Raw genomic sequence first — 18,250 nt, 5'->3', positions numbered from 1 at the left:
GCTGGAGAGGAGGGGTGCATTATAATTTGCCATTTAAATACAGTGGAGAGAAGGAGGAAGTCCTAATTGCTTTGCGAGATTACCCCTCTGAAGAAGACTAGGATAAGACAGATCGCTGGGCTGATGGGGACCAAAGGTGTAATGACAGGTGCTGTTGACCGAGTTAGGCAAGTTCCCCCCACCTCCCATTCACATTATCAGCACATCAAGATAGGAAAGCAATTTCCCGTCCTTTCATTTCATAAGCTATGCATATCAATGCTCCATTAATCAAGTGATAAAGTTCCCAAAAACCTCCACTGAAATACATCCTTCTCCTGCCCTATTTGAAGTACTGCATATGATCAGGATTAAAGGTACTAACCCAGACTGAACTGAACAGATAATACAATTTACCTTTATAATTTACCATTATTAGTACAAACATTTTATATAGATACAGGTGAGTACAGATTTAGTTCGATCTGCATACAATTATGTGCGTAACAACAAAACATTTACTTGGTATTCAGTTCTCTTCAGCACATTTTAAATCATTTACTCTGGGGTGTACTGTGAAAACACATAAAATGAGGATTGACAGATGAAATTATGAAAATTCCTTACTTTTCTCTTCACTGACTGTAAAAAAAAAAAAAAAATTGCTGAAGCAAGGAAACAGTGATTTGGTTGAAAGATAAGACGGAATGGTGTCCCTCAGCTATTTCACGGCTGGATAGTATGACAGGTAACTAGTGAATGGTATGATTGATTGCCACTTTGTTAAACAAAGCAATTAAGTGGGAGAGTAGAAAAGTTGTTGCCGTGGAACACAGAAAGGCTTAAACACAGCAACAGCTAGAAAGGCACTAATTAAAATGGATGATAGTAGAATGTGGGGCAGAGATTTTGACACTAATAAATATGTATATATGTGTGTATATATATACACACACACACACAAATCACACAAAATGTACAGAGCATTTGTGTTTTTACATGCGAGATTACAACCTCAGAAAAAACCATCATAGGAAAAAAAAACAATTGCATCAAATCTTTTTCCACCTGAGACATATTCTTGTATGGACTGTAATTTTCTCTCTTTTCAGTGGGACAGCAAGGGACAGACATGAAGCTAAGTAATTGGGCCACGGAACAAAAGGGGTAAGCAAAATAATTAGGAGGTGACAACAAACAACACCGTTTCTGTTCTCATCAACAATGACATGAACACGAGCTGCTCCAATTAAAGAGCACAAGCAATCAGCAGACTCTTCAGTTGGGAAACGCTAACCCAGCCAACAAGAGTTCGATCTGCCAAGGAACTGGTGCACACACACTAATAGAATGACCAAGACCAGTGTATCAAGAGCGAAGAGGTGTTGGTGTTGTTGCTGGTCAGAGGGCAACAGGACCTGGTGAAAATCTTACTTTGCGTTTTTCTTTTGTTAGTTGTGGCTAATTATTGTTGACCCTCAACAGTGGTATACAGAGCCAGCCATGAGAAGAATACTACAACCATAATACAGTTGTTTCGTAACCATTTCAATGTGCAAAGAATGGTTTTGCCAGAGTCTTGTCCATATATAAACTCCAAATATAAATAAGTTCACCTATCATTTGTGGACTGTCCAGACTCTAAGTCCTCCTCCAAAGTGCAACAAACATCTCAATCTCGGCCTGAGTTCACCAGACACTGCAATGAGCATGGGGAATTGGTTTTTATTTTTTAATTTTTTTATCCTTTAATGGTCAGAGAAGCCATGTCCGGTTACTCAAAGTCACATTTTTTTCTGTCAGAGCCTGCTTTTTCTCAGCTACATAAAGTTTCCATGGTCTGGTGTCACTCTTCCTGTGTGTATGCTGCCCCGGTAAAGTTGGGTTGTAGATGCTGCACAAATGGTTGCAGAGAAAAATGAAAGCAGTACTTTTGTATACTGTTACATAACTGTATCTTGTATGAAGAGCGTTTCATAGGTTGATGATTACTGGGCTTTTTATCTCGGGACGTTTTGGACAGATTAAGTCCTCACCTCACACTCCAGTTAACACACACACATACAGTCCTACTCCATTAGACATGTGATACGCTAACTGAGAGAACCTGCACGTTTGTCTCCCGACATTAACCAGAAGCAGAGCACAACACTAGATAGACCTTATTAGCTCCCCTTCCCTGAACGTATTGATTTGATTTTACCTCTGGGGCCCTCCCCCACAACTCTCTCCAAGAGTTGTGTGCAGAGAGAACAACCAGTTACCCTAACACTGAAGGAGCCCTTGTAGTAAGTGATGTAGAAATTGCATAATGGAGAGAATTTAATGAAGGCTCCCAGCCGGGTTCTGAGGCTAACGTTACTTAATTAAACAGACAGGGTTAGGGTGTCCACAGAGACAAAAGGAAATACAGGCAGATAAAAAACATGACACTGTAAAGGGTTCACAGGGAGATGATCAGATCAGATTTTCACAGATCGGATTTGGAGAACTAATGTGCTGCTATTAACCAGGCAGTCCTTTATATATTTGAAGGCAATTTTCCCATAAGCATTCATGTCTGTTTATCAGTACAACACACATAGCATCATTTTATCAGCACAGTGTGGTGCAAAAATAGTTGAGAGATTATTTTTAGGAAATCCCCTTTTCCTGCTCATCTACACACGCAGTTGGGATTTTTTTTATATTTATAGTTTCTACAAGACAGGAAATGTGTTGTATTTATACTGGTAATTGGTCTTTCACATTGACTTTTGTGAAGTTGTGGGAGGCAGAGATTACAGGCTTAGGAAGGTCTCAAACCTTTCCAGGAGCACAGGGGATTATGAAGCAAAGATTCAGTCTGAAAGAAAAAAAGAAAATCACCTCCCTTTTAAAAGCAAAAAAAAAATATATCTATATGTATCTGCAGGGTAAACTTGGCCGACGTTTTAGAACAGCTTTGCTGGGTTAAATGAATCTATGTGAATGTATGGTATGTGGAAATGCCTTGCAAACGTCATTCAGGCGTTAAAAATAATTTACAGGTGGTCAAAAATAGTTCAGAGTATGGTGCATGTAGGTCTGAGCTGAAACAACTAGCAAAACTGAAGTTAAAGTGAAACTTTGGGTAATATAACTAGAAAAAAAATTACTAATTGGTTGACAACATTTTCTAAATGTATAGCAATAGATGTGCTGGCAAATACAAAAGAAATTTATAACAAACCAGTTTCATCTCTGGTTTAAATCACAATAGAAATGTTAAAAAAAAACATAGAAAATAGTGTCAGTTTAACTTTACAGCTCTGCAAAAAAAAATACTAATTACCATACTTAATAAATATACCCTTCAAACTGTTATGTGTGGCACCATACGCTTAGTTCTTTCAGCCAGATCTGTGAATTTAATGAGCTCATCTATACCAGACATTAAAACAAAGTCTGAAGTATTAGTTAGCAGAAGTTGTGCTCCTCAGGCATCCTACCCCACTCAGAATTAGAAGGTACTGGAAATATTTAGCTTCCCTGCAGAGGCACGGGCAATGGTATATGTTGTGCTTTTTGAATGTAAAAAAAGGTGGACTGATAGTAAAAACATGCATTCAGTTTAATTACCACATCATTATCATCCATGCAGGTCAGACGTGACCAACTTTACTTTCAGGAATATAATGGTACAAAACAGTTGATAAAATTCAGTTCTTCACTTTACAATGGCTCTGATTCCTTCAAATAATATCCTTTTCAATAAGAAAATCCCACTGCTTTGAGAAATTTGGTAGTGTAATTTTTTTAAAAAGGAGAGAACAGTGAATACTAGTCACTTTAAATTGCAGTGCAAAAGTCATTAAATATGGTCACTGATGGATTTACAGGGTTATACAAGGGACACAAACGTCAGTGAGAGATTCATGTTAAAAGGAAAGCCTTTTATATATTATATATCTCTGACATGGTAACCTTCTGAAGCTCACACCCACAGCCTGAAGCCCAAAGTCTGTGATTCAGCCTTGGCTGTTTCATCAGTCACCATGTCCGAAAGCAACATTGTAAGGGGGCCTACACTGTCACAGGAAATATAGTGAGTGAAAAAAAAAAAGAAAACAAGAGAGGGAGAGGGCAGGAATACCATTGTGCCCTAAATGCATCTCTTTGATAAGACAAGGGGGGGGAAAAACACAAAAAAAGATATGGAAAAACAGAAAAAAACTCATACAAACGCATCCATGTCCCCGTAGGAACTGCTTAAAATACAAAAAAAGAGGAGGAAAATAAGCTGAGGAGTGAGAAGAAAATGCATAACCCAGGGTCAGAGACAGAAGACAGAAGGCTTGTCCTCAAAGTCATCAACTGTCTGTGTGGATGGCTGCATCCTTCAAACACACACCTCTTCTCTCTCCACTTATCCCTCCCTGTTCTCACCCTTACTTCCCTGATCACAGTTAGCCAAAGGTTTAGCTGGAATCTAAAACCATTACAGCTGCACAGCCTCACTGAGTAGCCAGACTAAAGAGAAGTGACAACGCTGTCTCAGGGGAAGGTTGACAACAGAGGACAAAGGGAGTTAGAAAGAGCCACAGAGAAAGAGTGAGGGAAGGGGTAGAGCCAGGAAACAGATGGAACATAACAACGGGAGGAGTGTGTTTAAAGTAACATGAGATTGTCTAAGGTGTGTGCAGAAAAGAGCACAACTGTATGGACAGGAGATTGACTAAACAGAGACCTCAAGGACACAAGAAAGGGGGTTATCTATTGAAGCACGTTTGAAGTCATCATCGTCTTCTCCTGATTATCCGGGTCTGGGGGCACAGGCAGCAGGCACAAGTCCAGACAGCCCTCTCCCTGGCCACATCCACCAGCTCCTCCGGAGGAACCTCCAGGCATTTCCAGGCTACACGAGAGATGTAATCCCTCCATCATATCCTGGATTGGCCTGAAGGTCTCCTTCCGGTGGGACATGCCTGTAACACCTCTAACGGGAGGCATCCGGAAGGCATCCTTACCAGATGCTCTACCTCAACCGACTCCTCTAGGCGTGGAGGAGCTGCGGTTCTGCTCTCAGCTCCTCCGGTGTGTCCGAGCTCCTTATCCTATCTCTGAGGCTGAGCCCGGCCACCCTGTGAACATCAATCGAAAAAATTGAGAGCTTCACCTTTCCCAGCGACTTTAGCTCTTGCTAGGGCAGTTCGCAGCGGAGTGTGGAGGTCGTAGTTAGATGAAGCTAGAAGGACCACATCATCTGCAAAAAAATTCAACCCTCACTGGGAACAGATCCGACTTACTGCCGGCTACACATACCAATCTCGTCCTTTCAACCCAGGACTGCCCTACAACGTCTACCTTAAGATTCCCGGTGCAGACCTCAACCCTGGGCCCTCTGACTCTGTTTCCTCTATTGAATACGTGTTGGTGGGATTGAGGAGCTTCCTTTCAAGTATTCCTTCCACTGCCCGACGATATCCCCGATAACCCAGCAGCTCATCGTCCCAGCTCATTGTGAGTTGACGTCTACCACTACTGAGATGCCCGATGGAAAGAAACTAATAGAGAGAGGCTTAAACATTGATTCAATAAATGAATTTATAGTGCACATGGACTCTAGAGTATGAAGACACTGGTGGTGGTAGAGAGTGAGTTGAAGAGTAATGTTAGAGGATGTTGATGGATGTGATGTGGAGCGGGGCTGATGATGAGGTCAGTGGAAGGACCTGTGTATGCTGATTCAGGGGGAAACTGGAGGTGAATGGGGCGGGGAGGAGGGTCACATCAATCTCACGCCAAAATGACAGCAGCAGAGGAAGGAGACGTTTTTAATTTTGAAACCAATGAAGTGATTGTCTTGCAGAAGTTATGGCAGATTTTTTTTTTTTGGTTTATCTGAAATGGAGATCGTCACAGATTACTGGCTTACAGACAGTAGCTAATAGACGTTCCAGTCTCTGGTTGCCTAGGTAACCATACTGTTTATTTCAGCCAACACTTGCAGCATGGTGAATTTGGTGGTAGGAACCAAAATGTGTTGACTGTTTTTCCTTGCCAAATAAAGGAAAGTACCTAATTTAACATTGACTTGGCTTGGTAAATGTCCCCTCTCTGTCCCTCAGTTTTTTTTTATTATTATTATTATCACTATAACTTCAATTCGGTGAACAACATTAAAATTTCTTTTAGTTTCCTACTTCCTAGGAAACTTCCTACTTCATCCTACATCCTGTGTATACCCCCTTTAATGGGGAGCCTGGAAATCATCATAGTCTAGTAAAGGAAGTCGGATCTGTATGTATTTATGGTTGACAGTATTACAGCCATACAGTGTGCACACAAAGCAGTGATGATTTAAATTATAACAATTCAAAGGTATCTAAATGTCATCAAAATACTTGTTACTCAAGTAAACCAATGTTTATTAGGCAGTGAATCATGCAAGTATGTAGAAGAGGAGAGCTAACCGGAAAATTTTCATGGCTAATGGTACTCAGTTGCCTACCATGGTATCTTTGTTGCTTCTTATAACCCTTTCCAATAATGCAACCCTTTCTTATGTTGTGTGTAATTTTGTTACTTATTGCCTCTTTTACACAGTAAGCAAATGCCATTTAATTGTGGAAGGGTAGTGTCATGCAATTAGCATTGGAACAAAGGTTGCAGTCTTAAATTATGTATGTGGGGAAATAATAACTATCCAGTCTATATTGGAATACCTGTCTGACTTCTGTAAATATTAATACACTTGAAAAGTATAAGTAGTCAAAATTGTTATAGCATTCTCTGTGTTGATGCATAGTATATTAATGATTTTTGAATGGAAAACTTTTACTTGTCTCTTGGGGACATTGTTGGAAGTAAGCTCAGCAAGATACTGCATGTATTCATTCTTGTACTAAGCTACTCTTATTAAACTAAACTATTAGACAAATATATCTTAACAGCGTCCTTTTCTCCATACACACACAAGCATGCATACCAATAGTGTACACTCAATTTACAAGCCCTGCTGAGTGGCAAAAGGCTGATTGCCATTGTCAAAGGACTGCAGACTCAACACTTTGTCACAGTTAGTGTAGCTCTCTTGGGCTTTATTGCAGGGAGGAAGACTTGCACGAACACCACCCATAAACTAAGAACACGTATCACTCACATGGTACACATGCCACATGTGTTCGTATGTTCATTCATGGTGTGACACACAGGCAAGCACAAATGCATCTACCGGCCCCCACTTCAGTAATAATTTTGGTTCATTGTCATAGTCTGTGACGGACACGGTTATGACATAAGGATGTAGTTGTGGTGTTTACACGCACGTGTGATTAAATTTGCATGACCTTGACCTGCGCACAGTAATTGCGACAAAGATTGATGTCGCCCACAAAAAGACACGCAGTCCGAGGATGGAGGACTTGAATCCTATCAATCACTTTTGAGAGCTGCGTGAAGGAGGAAGAGGTGTGAGATTGGCAGACAGTTAACCATGAAATTCACTTTCACTGACGTTCAGTAGGTTGCAATTTTCCAGAGGGATTGAATTGAATCCTTCACGCGCGCGCGTCACATTCAATGTGTGAGAGTGCGACGGGAAAAGCGGGCACAGAGTTTTGTTTTATAATCCAAGTTTGCCAGTATTACACAAGTTCTGACTTAAGCGTGATCGGAGCAAAAACAAAGTTTTCTCCAATACAAATGTGATAACATTGTATGGTATCATGGTTCCATATGCAGCTGTAGTGAAAGAAAGTGCCTAAAGCAGAGTGTACATCTGTAAAATCTGACTTGGCAAATAGGAACATACAGTTCTTACTTATGTACTAACACCACTAATGAGTAAAATGTCTCACTGACTCATGGCAAGGCTTAAGGCAGTGGATACACTCTAGACTGTGGTGATAACAAGGCTTACAAAAGTCTATACCAGTATTCCTCCCCCACCCCTTTATTCCCAATTAGGAAATGTTTCCCATTTCATGTTAATGGCTTTTGACAACTACCGCCTGAATCTCTGGGCTTTTTTACTCTGCCAAGTGGTTGGGCCATATGCTGGTGCAGTATATGTTCAGCGAATTATATGGATTTTTGTGGATGTCGACTGTGAGGGCTCACGGGGTTCTTCATCATCAGCCTCGCCAGCAGTCAGACGGAAGGGGAGAAGATCGGGTCAGTGGCAGTGTGTGAATAAACAGGAAATGTATCAAACAGAGAGAAGCAACACAAAGTGCCATGATAGGGGTGCACAGGGTTGGAGAGAGACAGGGAGATGAAGAAAGAGAGATGATGGTAATAGTACTCCTCTCTCACCCAATTCTGGATTCCCTGCAGCATGAATTAACATTTTATATTCAGAGCAGAATGTGAGTCGCTCTGGCTCTGCTTAAGGCTCAATGAACTCTCATAAAGTTGGCAAGCTTTGTTGGTTTCCACACTGGCATTTATAATTAGCCATCCACATTCACGTATTGTCCTTGGAAGACAGACAATGGATATTATTAGTATTAATTATTTACTTATTAATTAATAATAGCTATCACCTTCACTGCAAGTGGAACATAGTGTCATGTTTGTTTTCTAGTAGGAAGAACGGCTATTGGGTAATAAGAACGTCAATCAGAAATGGTGCAGCTGCTTCACTAATTTCTGCACAGTATAATTGTTCAGAAGTTGCTGAAGTTTCCATAGTACAATTCCAGCAATTTAGGTAATTAAGTTTGATATATATATTATAAGTGACCGAGATTAAAATGCAAGCAGTGCGTCTTTTAATAGAACTAATTACACCTAGAGCTGAGTTGATGCATGTACAGAAAACCACACTCCTGTCCTGAAGATATTCATTGCATTCCTGACAATTTAAAAGCATAGGTAACCAGTTTCATACAGACACTACCTTTCAAATGGATTTCTGTTTCAAGAGAATGTACTGAACAGCATGCATGTATGTGCACAGGTCCATGTACAGTGCTCTTTGACGACACGTCCTACTGCGATCGTTGAGAAGTGACTACGCCTGAGCTTGCGCTGCCTTTGTTCAGTTATTCTGTCTATAGGGCAGGAGGATGCAGAGGCACTGAAGGGGTGGGTCACCCTGACAGGATCCTTGCAGGGAAGGACTTAATGACTCGCTCAATATTGCAAACAGTGTTGTTAGGAACAAACAAGTCCAAAAAAGTGCATCATTGATGGGGAAGATAACTGCTGTCTAATTTGCATGAGAAATGTTGTTGAACCAATTGGGGTCACGAGCAAATAAGCATGTACATAATACCACTGATGCGTAACTAAAGGTGAAGAGTTACTGATAATTAACCATTGACCTTGGTAAATGTCAATCAAAATGTTATCTTCTGATCAGAGGGCAAAGAGAATGGAAGTGAGCGGGACAGATTAATGAGCCTAACTGCAGAATCTACTCGAGTGCTTTTCTGTTCTTACCATCTTTATATTGACATATATAAATATATATATATATATATTGAGGGCCCAGTGACTTTAAGTAATGCACAGGAAATGTGTAATGAGTTAAAATAGTAACATTTAGAATGCATATTTTTGTTCTGCTGCAAAGTAATGCATTTGCAATCCATTTTCACCCATTAGGTCTTTGGGTTTAAGAAGGAACACTGGTTTGATCAAATTAACCATAAAAAAGGACAACCCCCCAGGTTTTAACTCTGTTCAATTTCATGAACTCACCTTAATTGATTCAGGCCTGCCTCTCTCCAGCTGGCGTCAATCCATCACCAGTGCTGCCTGTGTGGAATGTAATACAGCCACCAGTTAGGCAGGCTGCATACCTGCCTCTGCTAGCTTTCCTCCTCTCTCCTCCCTGTGTCATTCCCAGTTTGAAAGACAGATTATATTGGCCTCCTCTCAACACACAAAACCCGCAGCTCTCAACCGTATCATAACAACCTGTAAATGAACTCAAACGCAGCCGTCAACTGAAGAGCAAACTGGAAATAGACATGAGCACGTTACCGTTGTCGCTTTCTTCGCCCTGGTTTTAAACCACGGGCAAGTGTTGGATTTACCGTTTTAATAAAACCACCATAAGGCATCCTCTTCTACATCCAACAGTCACATATTTATGATATCATGAATTATTCCACCAGATATCATACGAGTGAAGACAGAGTTATGTGAACATCTCACATCGCCACAGATTTCTGAAAATGATGAAAAATGATCATGCTAGGTGCTCCTGTACGGTTCTGCTCCTTGGGTAAACTGAGCTCTTTTTGCTTATTGCTGTTCATACTACATTAGGCTCAGACATCAGTCATGGCTGCTATATTTTCCTCTTCAGGCAGCAACAGACCCTCAATCAGAATAAATGCCTATAGCCGGAGTCCTCACAATGGCTCATCTCAAAAGTTGACTGTGCTCGGCTTTGCATCTGCCCAAACAGGCCCTTTAGATCAAAGCAAGTCAAGCACAATGTCTTTTTTTCCCTGATCAAGTCATTTTCAAATTCTAAACATACTGCTCTGAAATTCACATGTAAACCAATAGATTTATCTGTTAATGCCCAGATGTAGAGAGCTATCTGTAGATCTCTCTACTATCAGTGTTTAACATTCATAATAGCATATAAATATGAACCATCAATTTATTTTACATTACTTTGCAAAGCATTATAATAATCAGTCTACATTTTCCTACAGAAAAACAGTCCTTATAGAATTTTGCCAATAATGTAGTGTGATGACATATACACTCGCTTGCCACTTCATTAGGTACAACTGTTCAATTGCTTGTTAACACAAACAGCTGATCAGCCAATCACATGGCTGCAATTCAATGCATTTAGGCATGTAGATATGAAGTTCAAACCGAGCATCAGAATGGGAAAGAAAGAGGATTTAAGTGACTTTGAACGTGGTGTGGTTGTTGGCGCCAGACTGCCTGGTCTGAGTATTTCAGAAACTGCTGATCAACAACCATCTCTTTACAGAGAATGGTCCAAAAACGAGAAACTATCCAGTGAGTGGCAGTTGTGTGGACCAAAAGGTCAGAGGAGAATGGGCAGACTGTTTGGAGATGATAGAAAGCCAACAGTTACTCAAATAACCACTCGTTACAACCAAGGAATGCAGAATACCATCTCTGAACGCACAATACATCAAACCTTGAAGAAGATGGGCTACAGCAGCAGAAGTCCACACCAGGTGCCACTCCTGTTAGCTAAGAGCAGGAAACTGAGGCTACAGTTCACACGGGCTCACCAAAATTGGCCAATAGAAGACTGGAAAAACGTCTGCCTGATTCGGATGGCAGGGTCAGAATTTGGTCTAAACAACATGAAAGCATGGATCCATCCTGCCTTGTATCAACGGTTCAGGCTGTTGCTGACATGTCCAACCCTTTATGACCACAGTGTACCCATCCTTTGACGGCTACTTCAAAGCAGGATAATGCACCATGTCCCCAAGAAACCAGTCTGAGATGATATGAGCTTTAACATGACAATGAGATTCACATCATAGAGAGGAGTCCAACCTTTAACTAGCAAGGTGTTCCTAATAAAGTGTCCATTGAGGGTGTATTACTATATGTATAAAGATACATGTATAAATAAGTGTGTTTCATGTCCTTCCTTGACTACCAACTAGGTGGTTCCATAATGTTCTAATGAGAACAACAAATTAGCAAATTAATAATTTACACAAGACTGTGAAGATACCACTTATTTACATAGTACTCTGGACTTAAATGTGGTATCAAACTGAGAGTGCTCACTGTTGTCACTTGACCTGTTTTACTTCAAATTTGCCTCATCTTGGCAGTTGGTACTGAATGCTGAGTGCTATTGTTGAGCAATTTGTTCAGGCACTGAGAAGCACTCAATGCTTGTCTCATGGTGGCCTGCAGACTCTGTGCCTGCAGGCTGTTATTTCTCAGCAAGTCTATGCCAAATTTTTAGATCCATGAGTTTCATTCATGTTTTTCCAGACACACTTGACCGTAAATCAAGAATTATGTGGATTTACTGCATACTTAAGGTATTACATTTTCAGTAGCAATTTATTTTTTTCATTACACAGTGCACCTGACCCATTGGAATAAAGTTGACGAGTCCCACTTTCACTGGTTTCATTCTGGCTTCATCAAACAACATGTTTTCAGCATAAGGTCATGACACACCAAGCGAGCAGTAAGCCTTTTGCCTGTGTTGGGCTGTTGGTAAGCATCTGTGGCCCTTGATTTTCCAATGTGACCTGCACCATTGCCAATACTGGGACCCCCGTCAGCAGATTATCAGCTGTCCAGGAGCGGGGTATGTTGGTGAGAGAGCAGAAAGTAAATAAAAGGGAGCCATGCAGAAGGCTCATATTTTTTCAACTGAACATGTAAATACATAAATACTTTCACACAATCTGGAATGAGTAAAATGACTAACAGACTAACCAATCAGAGTAATAAAGGACAGGCCAGCTCCGTTTGATGCTTTCCGTAGCTTCCTCCATGCCAAGCTATCAAGTTGCTCTTCTGGTTTTTCCCTTTTTGAATGCAGACTACTGCCACCTACTTGTATGAAGGTTGCAGGCTGGTTTTTGTGAAGCGTCTTGAGACGATTTGTATTGTTATTGGCGCTATACAAATACAACTGAATTGAATTGAATTGAATTTCTTTTCCATCTTTCTATGTTTGTTAGAGAGGAAAGATTTACGAATGTATTGACATGAACATAATCATGTGGTATAGTAGGCGTAGAAGATGCTCCCATGTGAACTACACGTAGTGTTCTGAAAGTTTGACGTAAAGATGATCTTCCTCTACACCACCAGCTTAATGCTGAGACAGCTGAAGAATCACCGTTCACCCTGTGAACCATTGCAACCTTGTCTTTCCTGGCTGTGGCATTTCTCTTGGCATTTCCTCTTACCTCACTCCATCATAATGCTAAACATGTCAATCAGCGCTCCGAGACAGAACACTCATCTCCCAAGGAGATTATGTGTCATCAGAGGATGGTGGAACTTGCAAAGCCGCCTTTCCTTTTGCTGCTCCTGTCGAGGGCTCGAGGAGTAGCCCATCTCCTCCTCAGTGATTAAAGTGGAAGATTGAGTGTGTTTGCGCAGCACAGAGAAGCTCATTACAATGCACTAGCATGTTGTTGGAAATAGCTCTAGCCAGGAGGTGTAATCCAGAATGTGCTTAATGAGGGGCCACCCAGCCTCTTCATGGGTCTAAGGAGTCAGTCAGACCTGGAGAGGTGAAAGAGAATAAGGAGGAAAGAGAGGAAAAGCTTTCTCCACCAACATACCAATCTTCACAGTGATTGAAAAATTATAATAGAGCTCACTGCTGATTTTTCTACCTCTCCGTCATGTGATGCCTTTGCATTAATGAGATTCATGTCAGGTGTCCGTTCAAGGGAGAACATGAGAAAGTATTGAGTGTGTTGTAGGGACATGCAAAGAACTTATAAACAGACAATACAAGAACAGTCCAGAGAAGTTAGTGATTTTGTGAATACCGAGGAAACTGCTGGAATCATTATGTCCACACCAAGCACTACAGATAGAAAGAATATTTTTGGAGAAGTATTCCTTTAGTGCACTTATTTTAGCAGCAAAGAGTCATACACAGAGCTTTGGTGTTCTACAAACCAAATTCAATCAAAACAGGTTCCAAACAAATCACAGCTTACATTTCTAAAGTCATGCTTGACATGCAAGCGTAGCCAGAACCATTCAGACTTTAGGATAACAGGCAATGTGTCAGTCAAATTCTTCACTTTACTTTGAAACTGCAGCCACTAATGGACACAACCTTTCTGCGGTTACTTTTAACCACAACCCTGCTTTTTAAAAAATAATTAACAGAATTAAAATAATGCCACTCTTCAACGTTTTTCAGGCCAAGGACCCGAGACTGATGGGAGATTAAGTAGGGACCCCCTCATTTTTAAACATTTATTTCAAACATGTGCAACAGTAGGGTAGCCAACTGCGTAAACCTAAACATGCCTGACATAAACATAGCAGCATGCCTCTGTCAGGTGCAATCCTACTCAGTCCCCGGGTGAAATTTCAGAGTCAACTTGTAATATGGAGTAACCAAAATACTGGAGCGTACTGCCACACAACTCAAAGTCCACCTCTGCTCACATGACCTGTTTGAACCTTTCAATCTGGTTTCCGTTCCCAACACAGCACTGAAACAGTCCTCCTGAAAGTCACCAATAATATCCTCCTCTTGCAGACTCTGGCCACCTCACCATTCTCATCCTCCTGGACCTTTCGGCAGCGTCAACCACACCATTCTTCTCACCCGCCTTGAGTCCTCCCATAGCATCACTGGCACTGCACTCTCCTGGCTCAAATCTTACCTCACAGACCGGCACCAATTCATCCATATCAACGGTACTTGGTCCTCTCCTTCATACTGTATCTGCTCCCACTTGGCAATATCATTCACCACCGTGGTCTCCATCTCCACTGCTATGCTGATTACGTCCAGCTTTATATCTCCACCACCTCCATCACCCCTGCCACTCACTCCATTCTCTCCAACTGCCTCACTGACATCAAATCCTGGATGAGGACCAACTTCCTCAAACTCAACTGTGACTGATCATTATCGGCCCAAAATCCCTCACCAAACCTCACCATGGTCACTCCACCTCACCCCACGGTCGCAACCTCTGAGTCATCTTTGACAATAACCTTTCCTTTGAACATCACATAAACCAAATCATCAGAACTGCCTTCTTCCACCTCAAGAAAATTGCCCGACTCTGCCCATCTCTCTCCTTCTCTGCTGCTGAAACCCTCATTCACACCTTCATCACCTCCAGGCTTGACTATTGCAACGGTATCCTCTACCGAACACCATCCAAAACTTTAAATAAACTGCAGTACATCCAAAACTCTGCTGCAAGTCTGGTCACCCACACCCGCGATCACATCACTCTTGTCTTCCAGAACCTTCACTGGCTCAACTCCTCCTCCTTACACACAAAGCCCTCTATAACCAGGCCTCTTCTTACCTCACTGACCTGCTCGATCACCACAAACCATCCTGCAGCCTCCGTTCATCTGATGCAAACCTCCTTACTCCACCTCTCAGGACCAAGCACCGTACCTGGGGCAACGGAGCCTTTTCTACAGCTGCCCCCTCTCTCTGGAACCCTCTTCCAAACACATCCGTGACGTACAGACTTGCCCACCTTCAAATTCCTGACAAAAACACACCTGTTTAAAATTGCTTTTAATGTTTAGCTCAGCCTTTTGTGCTTTTAGTGTACTATTTTATATTGTCTTGTTGATTTGATGTTCTTTTTATGTAGAGTGTCTGAGTACTTAGAAAAGCGCTTTTTAAATCAAATGTATTATTTATTATTATTATGTGGCCTTGTGATTGGCTCAGCAGTGATAGGGGCGGGTTGTACTGTACAGGAGGCTTATATTGACAGGTCTTGGCTGGTGTGGCCATCTGTGTGAAATGGTGCGCTGTTGAGGCAGCTCCTGTAACGCTGAATAAGTAAGTGCTGAAACAAAGATAATGTTTTCTGCCTCCATTTACGCCTTTACTACAATATGCTGGATTCATCTTAGTGTAGTTAAAGAAATTTAAATTTGTGTGTGATAATTAAAATATATGTATTTATCTAAAGAAATGTCTAAACAACCAAAGACTTTGCCGTGCCTACGCGGACCGCCTAGGGGTCACGGACCCCCTGCTGAAGACCCATGGGTGTTGTGTGTTTAACAAGACATGGTAATCCATATCAGTTTAAAAATGCAATATTTTCTAGATTGCCATTTACTTGTTTTACATGTTGATAATTGAGGATAGGTTAAAATATAGACTATGCTAATGCTTAATTTGTTAATATATTGACAAATTAATTTGTGATGCCAGCAGAATCCAGGTGGCGGAACCAACTTATTTCAGTTCACATTTAATCCTCTTTAAGCACTGGTACTGTGTCAGCTAATTAAAAAGCATTTTTGGTCAATAATTGTAATGGATGAGCAGAATAATATTGTCAGAAGACAATAATTGGAAGAGATCCCACATTCAGTCCCAAGCTTCTGATGTTCAATCGAACTGTCAATGGAACAATAGCCTGACGCATAATTGAGAGCAAATTAGTTTTTCTCGTCCGTGTTTTTCCTCGATACATTTCCCCACAGGAGGGTCTGCATATATCTTTCTATTCCCTATTTTTTTTTTTTTTTTTTGTTGGGGGGGGGGGTCGTTTCAATTAATTTACTTAATAGATTTTCATCCCCTTGCTTCTGTCTAGTGAAAAGGAACCGCTTCCTTGTTGCTGGGAGACCAATTGTATTATCACAGTCATTCATCCTTGCTGCACTCTCTTGGGTCAGTATATGTGACTAGAGTACTGTTTACATAGCTTGTTGTGTGGTGACATACGGCCTGTGCTTTTCAAGTCCCAAATTAACCAAGCAGTTACTGTCACACAACAAACAGCATTGTAGTGAAAGATAATTCCGCCTTAGTTTGAAAAGATTGATAAATAAATGTGAATTGTGCTGCATTGTAACAGCACTCACTAGTTTACACTGTACAGTTTAAAGGGTTGGATTTATGTGAAGAATTCAACCATTTATTCCTGGCAAAAAAAAAAAAAAAAGAGAGAGAGAGAGAGAGAGAGAGAAAAAAAAACACGGAAGCTACGATGCGCCTTCTGTTCTTCCTGTTTCCCTGAAATCTCTAAGATTTTCTTGCACTGGCAGATGGTGTAGTAAATGAAAAAAAAAATTAAGAAAAATGCCTCCAACGTGTGAAAAACCCTTGTTAAACAGGGGAGAAAACTATCACACCTGGAGCAACATCCCAAAATAAGCGATGTAAGAGCAGAAACACCCGTGAATCTCAGTATGCACTATACACTGCTGTGCAAACTTCTTCACTAATGACTTTTTACAGTTCAGTTCAGTAATGATGAAATGCTGGATGTAATAAAATATTTCACAATATAGTTTCCATCTTGCCATTAATGCCTACGCAGAAACCTAGTCCTGATTACCCACACCTTTAAACTGTGACATAATTAAAGCAATTGAGTTGTTAAAAAAAATATATATATATATAAATCCAGTTTTATTCATATAACATCATTAATGATACAAATGGTCTCAAGACACTTTACAGAAACTAGAGCCTGCATTTTAGTGTTGCTTCATTATTCAGCTTCAGTGGTTACCGCTTGGTATTTATTAAATGAAATGTAATTTTTTATCTACAGATTTACATTGTGAATACACATTAAACATTGTGTGTAAAAAAAAAACTGTGTGTGCAGTTGGCTCCTCCACAAACAGCAATGTCTCACGCTCTTAGAGAGACACCAGGCCTGCACACATGGTGTAATTATTCCTCCACACACACGTGTGAGAAGCCATGCCTATATGCCGCTCAGCTCTTTGGACTTCTGATCTTATTTTTGCTGTAGTATCATATCATGTAATATAACATTTTGCATACACAGTGTGGGAGGGGAATTAGCAAGTGTAACTGCTACAATTGTAACTGAATTACAAGTTACTTAATTTCAACACCTTTTGTATGAATTAGCCATTGTCATTCCCATCCCACTTTTATTGTTTTTTGTACATATTCGTACATAATTGTGTAATGCTGTCTACTGTGACAAGGACATTTGGAAATTTCCCATACTTGGGACAAACACGTGACTTAGGTTTTATGATAAAAAAAACAAACAAACAAAACAAAAAAAACAAAATTTGCGATTAGGGATGGGCATCAATGCCGATGCCGTTATCAATTCTGGTTATCGTTCTGACTCTTTATTGATTCCCTTATCAATTCCTCCTGTGAATTTTTGGTCTACAAAAAGTAGGCATTGGTGGTTTTGTGTAAACAGTAAACAGTTGTAAACAGTTTGTGTTAGAAACATAGGAAATCAGCCACATGATCCTCACCACTGCTCTGCTGAGACTTGTTGACTGGAGATAGTTGAACACATGGCACTCTTGGTGTTTAATACGTGCGTCTTCAACAAATGCTTCAGCTTGTTGGTGGTGTTGCTTCTTCTTTCATATATGGCACTTTTAAGTGCATTACTACCACCGTTAAGATTTGGCATGAAAGATATCAGTAAGGGGAGTTGATAAGCATAAAGGCTAATGATATTGATGAACTGAACCAGTCAGAACCGGTTCTTTAAAAGAAGAAAAGTCATTGATGCCCATCTCTACTGGTGGTAGTCAGGTCAACACTTTGAGTTGCAACTTTACTCAAGCTTGTTTTTGGCAAAAATATTTGGCAAATGTGCCTTTAGAAAATATTTTCTCT

This window comes from Mugil cephalus, chromosome 4 (genome assembly GCF_022458985.1).
Source record: "Mugil cephalus isolate CIBA_MC_2020 chromosome 4, CIBA_Mcephalus_1.1, whole genome shotgun sequence".
Classification (NCBI taxonomy): domain Eukaryota; kingdom Metazoa; phylum Chordata; class Actinopteri; order Mugiliformes; family Mugilidae; genus Mugil; species Mugil cephalus.
The sequence above is the reverse complement of the archived record's forward strand: the minus strand, read 5'-3'. Positions refer to the sequence as shown.